Source organism: Echinops telfairi, unplaced genomic scaffold, assembly GCF_000313985.2.
Source record: "Echinops telfairi isolate 266 unplaced genomic scaffold, ASM31398v2 ScPeMD7_19;HRSCAF=73, whole genome shotgun sequence".
In the NCBI taxonomy this organism is placed as follows: Eukaryota; Metazoa; Chordata; class Mammalia; order Afrosoricida; family Tenrecidae; genus Echinops; species Echinops telfairi.
Genome location: NW_022103916.1, coordinates 5097120 through 5104743, shown reverse-complemented (window position 1 = coordinate 5104743; position 7624 = coordinate 5097120).

Here is a 7624-nt window from a genome sequence, read left to right as displayed (position 1 = left end):
CCGTGCTTGAGCCCATTGTTGCAGCCCCTGTGTCAGTCCATCTTGTTGAGTGCCTTCTTCTTTTTCACTGCCCTTCGATTTTACCAAACGTGATGTCCTTCTCCAGGGACTGGTCTCTCCTGACAGCATGTCGAAAGCTATCCTTGACAGTATGTGAGCTGAAGTCTCACCATCCTTGCCTCTTAGGAGCACTCGTCACACTTCTTCTGAGACAGATTTATTTCTCCTTTGAACAGTACAACAGATTCCTTTTTCAACAACATAAACAACTATACATGCAGATCTCAACAGTGGAGAGGCAATGGATAAGCTCAATATTAATCACATACAAACCTGGACCAACTGAGAAACAGATCACCAATTGCTCATATGAAAGTTCAAATTGAAGGTAAAGAAAATTAAAACAAGTCCACAAGAGTCAACGTATAACCTTGAACATATCTCACCTGAATGTATAGACTACCTCAAGAATACAGGTGATGCATTGGACACTAATGACTAAAGATCAGAGAATTGTGGAATGGCTTAAAGGACATTATACACAAAGAAAATAAAAAGTCACTTAAAGAGAGGACCACCCCAGACAGGCAGACATCCCTGTCAGAGGGATGAGGGATATTGAATGGAAAGTCAAGTCAGGAGAGGGGAAAAGAAGCAGATAGTCTGGGCGAACACACGTGCATGAGTGTTGGTAGAAAAAGGGGGAGGACTGACCTCCAAGCAGAGGGGAAAAATGACTAGAAATACTTTTAAGGTACCTAAGGGGGGAGAGTATCCCTGGTAATATGCACCAAACAAGTCACATTGGCCTGAGTTTCTGGGCGCATCCTGGGAACCCAGGCCAAGTGACCTAGAACACTGGAGCATAACACTCTGCAATGACCGCCCCAGAGAGAGCCAACGTGGAAACCCCACTAGATGGCCTGGACGCTACCTCAAACACACTGCAACCTGAGGACTTAAGACTGAATACTTCCTGTTGTTTGAAGAAGCAGAAGACAGCTAGACCAAGAGTACTGAGCTGTCTGTTGATGGCCAGACCATCGTGGACTTACTACATCAATGCCCTACATACTGTATTAAAATATATATTATTCTGGTAAACCTGTCACTGACATTCTCAGTAAATATTGTAAATTTTCCCTGACAACAGACTCCCCTTGTTTGTGTAAATAGTGCCCAGTCAAGAAAGAATCTATTCTGTACAAGTGAATAATTCAGGTGTTGTAATATGGAGTTAGCCTACATTGACCCAATGTCCCTCTCTCAACAGTGTTTTTAGAAATTAATACCAGGGGCTAATCAATGGCAATATTTATGGAAGATCTTTATGCCCCAGAGAGATGATCGACAAGACCCTCTACCATAAACTAACAAGGAGGTCTCTAAAGGGAGCGAAAAACAGATTAAAAAGCATAAATCCAGGAATGGGTTTGGGGCTCACACTAAATCCTAGCTCCAATTTAAGAACAATTAGTTCTCACAACATGGCCTTGCTCAATACTCGTCCTCAGGAAGGGAACACAGAAGACATGGGTGCTATAGTAAACTGGGGTGAAGAAATTAGATGGTGCCCAGCTATCAGATAAAATAGCATCTGGGGTCTTACAGGCTTGTTTCCAAACAAGCAGCCTTCTAAGTAAGATGTATACTAAGTCTACATGGAAGAAGCACACCAACATCATTGACCGAAGAATTGTAAATCATATAATCTGAAGCCAAAGAAGGGAATAATATCAGAGGCTAAATTGTGAGATTTCTGGTTTGCAGAAGGCTATGGATGACAATGGAAGCCGAAGATACGTTTGTGAGATCTGCACAGGAAATGAGCCTCCAGTGACTTCCCTCTCCCCATAATAGAGTGCGTTGGAGAGATAGTTATAAGAGATCACAATGATAACCTGACTTGAGTGGTTACAACCTTGTCAGTTGATCCCCCTCTGATGCACGTTGGACCTGATCTGGTTTTCAACATTTTCTGTGTTTTATTGTGGGTTTGTTTTGGGGGGTTGTTTTTCACATTGGGGTTTATCTCAGACATATTTTGTCATTGGGAGTTACCCTCTTGAACTTTTGTTACATGTTTTCTGTTCTTCAGTATATGAAACCTAGAACGGATAAACCATTGAGACAGCAAGTAGAATAAGGGCTCCTGAGGGGTGCAGTGGGCTGGGGGCGGGGGGATGGGTGACTGATGTCAAGGAGTTTGAGAAGAGACTATTGTGAAACTGATTGTGGTATCAATTGTACAATACTGCTTGATATGATTGAATTATGGAACCATATGGTATCTTTATTAGCTCCCAATAAAATGGTTTTGGGGAAAAAAGAAAGATAAGAACAAAATGGTTATCAGAAAAGACTCTAAAACTTACTCCTTTTTTCCTTTTTTTGCAGTTTTATAACTGTCCATTGGTGTTCATCCACATCGACTGTAGCTTTTTGAAAGTGGTGACAAACTGGTAGGTCACCAATGCATAGAGGTTTGGTGAATCTTCATCCTCATTACATTTTCTGGACAACCATACACAATACAGTATGGGACATTCCTGATCCCCTTGGCCCAGATAGCTTTGTTGAACTTGGTGTTGATTCGTACATCTGGTGTTCCCATCTTCTTCTTGTCAGATTTCTGAATCTCCTTGAGTGCCTGAGGGGCACGCTTCTTGAAGCCCAGTCCATGGATGTCTTGTGAACACTGATGGTGTGCTCTCTGGCCCCGACTTCATTGATAGCAGAGCAGCCCTTCTCCCTGTCCTTCTTTGTGCGAGCCATCGTGCCAGGACCAGGTTGAGAAACTCATTCTTGAACATAATGTAGACAAAGTGAACGGAAGGAGTGATGGAATAAAAGGCCCCGACATGTTTCAAAGGGCAGTACGAGAAGACAAAGTTGCACATTATAATAAAATGTGCAATGATCTGAAGTAAGAAAGCTGAAAATGAAGAGTATGTTTCTCAAGCTAAAAGAGAAATTGGAAGTCTGGCAAGTTACAATATTGAAGGAGTCATTCAAAATATTGAATGATGCAAAAAACAGCAAAAGAAAATGGAAAGAATACAGAGAATTACTGCACAAAAAGAATTGGTCAATAATCAGTTACATTGAATTAATTATTCAAGCAGAAGTTGTGGAATTGGAAAATGTTCCATTTTGTGTATTTTTGCCACAATTTGAAAAAAAATTACATGCAAAACAGTGACAAGGAAGAAGAAAATGTTCTAGAATTGAATATGATAACAATTGTACAACTCTTCTTGATATGATTGAATTATTTAATTGTATAACATGGATAAAGTGCTAATAAAACTGTTTTAAAAGAAAGAATTGGAGAAAAAAAAAGAAAGAATTGGTCAATGTTTAACCATTTCAGGAGATAGCTTATGATAAAAAACAAATCATGGAATTGAAGGAAAGAGTCCAAGCTGCACTGAAGGCATTGGTGAAAAACAAGGTCCCAGGAATTGATGGAATATCAATTGAGATGTTTCAAAAACTAGTCCACTGATAGAAATGATCATATGTCTATGCCAAGAAATACAGAAGACTAGTCAATAGACTGGACAAGACTCATATTTATGCTCAATCCAAAGAAAGATAGTCTAACAGAATGCAGAAATGACATAACACTATCATTAATATAACATGCAAGTGAAATGTTGATGAAAATAATTGTTAAATAGCTGCAGCCATAAACCAAGCCACATTCGGAAGAGGATGTGGAGCAAGGGTTGCATTGCTGTTGGCAGTTGGATCTTGATGGAAAGCAGAGAATACCAGATAGATGTTTACTTGTGCTTCATGGACTATGCAAAGGTACTCAACTGTGGGAATCATAAATTATGGAGAGTATTTCAAAGAATGTGGATTCCGGAACACTTAGTTGATTTCATGGGGAACCTGTACGTAGACCAAAAGGCAGTTATTCAAACAGAACAAGAGAATATTTCATGGTTCGCAATTAGTAGAGCTGTGAGGGCTGTTCCTTCCGTACTTACTCAATCTGTACGGTGAACAAATAATCCAGAACCTGGAAAATATGCTGAGGACAGTAGCGTGAAGACTGAAGGAAGGCTCACAACCTGCGACATGCAGATGGTACAACTGTGCTTGCTGAGAGTGAGGAGGACTTGAGTGAGCACTTATTGATGAAGATCCAATAATACAGCCTTTGGTGCGGATTGCACCTCAACATAAAGAAAACAAAAATCTTGACAAATGGCCTAAAAAAATAACAATAAATGGAGAAAAAATTGAATGAGCCAAATATTTCATTTTACTTGGATGCACAATCCATGCCCATGGAAGCAACAGTGGAGAAATCAAAAGACATACTGCACTGGGCAAAGCTCTGCCGAAGACCTGGCGAAAGTGTTACAAAGCAAACCCAAGTGTTCATCAACAGATGCATGGAGATGTAAAATGTGGAATATCCATACAATGGAATAGTATTCCACCATATAACGGAATGAACTTCATGCTGCAGTACGGATGAATTTGGAAAACCTTATGCTAATTTAAAGAAACCAGACTCTAAAGAACAAATATCCTGTGATTAAACTTACATGAAATATCTAGAGCAGCCAAATCAATAGAGACAAAAAGTAGATCAGTGGTTTCCTGGGGCTGGAAGAGGAGAGTGTGGGGAGTTATTGCTTAATGGGTACAGTTTATATTTCAGATGATGAATGATTTTGGAGAGTAAATAGTGATGGTGGTTGTGCATCATTCTAAGTGTGATGAATGCCATTTCGGTGTACAATGAAAATTGGTTCCACAGCAAATTATTGTGTCGTACATTTTATAATCTTTAAAAGTACAATAAAACAGTGATAAACAGTGAAAGATGAAAGTGTGTCTGACCCAATCCATGGGATTTTCAGTTGCTTTGATGCCTTTGAATTATGGTGTTGGCAATGAATATTAAATATACCATAGCCTACCAGAAGAACGAACAAATCTCTCTTTAAAGAATTACATCCTGAATGCTCCTTAGAAGCAAGAATTGCCAGACTTTATCTTACATTTTCTAGACAGGAAGTAGCAGTCCCTGGAATAGAACATCAAGGTTGATGAAGTAGAGGGTCAGCGAAAAAGACAAAGGCCCTCAATGAGATGGACCGATGTAGTGGCTGCAACAATGGATTCAAAGACAGTAATGCTCGTGAGGAGGGTGCAGTGTTTCATTCTGTTGTACAGTTGAAACCTACTCAATGGCATTTAACATCAACAACATGGATTCAAATGTATCCCTCAAAATATATTTTGAAGCCCTAACCCTTAGTATTTGTGAACATGACCTTGTTTGGAAATAGGGACTTTGAAGTTGTTGTCAGGGTGAGTCTTACTCCAATATGAATATTGTCCTTTGGAAAGAGGAAAAGAGAAAGAGTGATATGAAGTTGGGAGAGACCAAAAGCGTTTTCCCTAGAGTTTTCCGCAAGACCATGAAATGACCCAGCTTACTTTCTGGGTCTATTTTAGCCCCAGAACTGTGGGATGATAGATTTTTATTCTTATAAGGCACCCAGTTTTTAGAATTTTTAAATGGTAGTCACCGGAAACATGAAAAAATCCAGAGATGTCTCCTAGACCTGAACAAGAAGGTAATTGAACGAAGTTTCTAGAACCCGGGGAAGCAGTAGTGCAGCCACTGCCAGAACTGGACTATTGAAGTGGTGAGGACGTGAGGATATCTCCTTGTTATAAGTCAGGTGAAGGTTTACAGAGCAAATCCTCAGTTTTACGTTCAATAATTCCTATACATTCTGTTTGAACTCATCCATTACAATCCCTTCAATGTACCATCGATTATCCTACTCTCTCCCTTTGTTTCCTGTTGGTATTACTCCTTTTTTCCCTAACCCTCTGAAATTTGTCCACGGGAAAAATGCCGTGCTTTTCATCTTAGAGGGTTGATTATTCTAACATGGGGGTGAGTTTAGCTCCAAATCTAAAGGATGACTGCTAGGGGTCATAGTCATGAAGGTCCCGCTGGTCTCTATCTGACCAGTTCGCCCGATCTCTTTATGATTTTGAGTTCTCCCCCACGTGCTTTTCCCACTGTCCAGGACCTTCAAATGTGATCTTTATCACAGTCATTGGTAGTGGTAGCTGGGCACCATCTGGTTCTTTCTGGTTCTAGGGTCATGGAGGCTAGTGTCTGCATGGTCTATTACTCCATTGGATTAATTCTTTCCACGAGTCTTCCCATTTTCATCATTATTCCTTCTTCCACATGGCAAGAGACCAATAGTTGTACCTTAGATGGTTACTCACCAACTTTTGATACCCTAGTTGCTGCTCACCAAAGTAAGATGTAGAACATTATCTTGGTGAACTATGTGGTGTTAATTAACCTTAATGTCCTCAGATACTAATGTCCTGATCGCCCCCAGGCCCAGCAATTCATTTCCTCAAGGTGTTTGGTTATATCTAAGAAGTTCTCATAACTTTCCCCCCTGTATGCTCTTCTATATTCATGGGTATATTTGTAGCAAAAGTAAATACACAGATACAGATATCCTCTGTCAAATCTATATGTATGTGTGGGTATACTACCACATGCCCGCTTACACCTGTTCAGCCTGTGTCTATCCAAGCATCTACTTATAGATAACCACTATTGTAGGATTGTGTATATAACAGTGTTTGCCTCTTGAAAACTTCCCAGTGTCTTTCTTTGCCCCTATCATTTTGTCCTAACCGACTACTTATTATACATTGCCTTCCCCTTCACCTAAGTTAATACTTGTCTAGCCTCGAGCCCATGAACTCCTCTCCCTTCTTTCCCTTATCACCCTGGTAACCATGAAAGACATTCCTTTTAATGTGAAAACCTTTACTTGACTTTTAAAAATAGTGATCTCATACAATATTTGTCCTTTTGTGTTTGATTAATTTCACTAAGGACAACGCTCTTCAGATTCATCCATGGAATTTGGGGTTTTACAGATTCATCTTTATTCTTTGACACTGCATAGTGCTCCACTGTATGTCTACTAAAGTTTCTGTATGCATTCTTCCACTGATGGACATTTAGGTTGCTTCTATCTCTTGCTATTATGAATAGTACTGCAATGAACATGAATGTTTATATATCTGTTAGTGTCATGGCTTTTATTCCTATAGGATTGACAGCAAATAGAAGGATTACTGGATCCTATGTATTTCTATTCCCAACATCTTGAGGAAGATCTATAACACTTTCATGCTAATGTTTCCCATAAAGCTAACCATACACAGCCACATGATCCCTCAATCCCCCTTCAGAGTATATACCTAAGAGAAATGAAAACTTAGATTGACACACAATCTGTATGCAAATGCAAGGGGGTATCCCCCGCCAAAAACAAAACAAACAAACAAAAAACAGAAAAAAGCTCTATTGGAAGAAGCTTTCATAGGAGCATTTTTCCCGCTAGGTGAGCATCGAACAACTTGCTCTGAGTTAGTGCACCCAATGACATTGCCTGGGAAGGTTCTCTCTGGTCACAGTGATTTTTTTCTTTCTTTAAAATTTTTTTTTATTTTTATTAAATCGTTTTATTAGGGGCTCATACAACTCTTATCACAATCCATACATACATCAATTGTGTAAAGCACATTTGTACATTCATTGCTC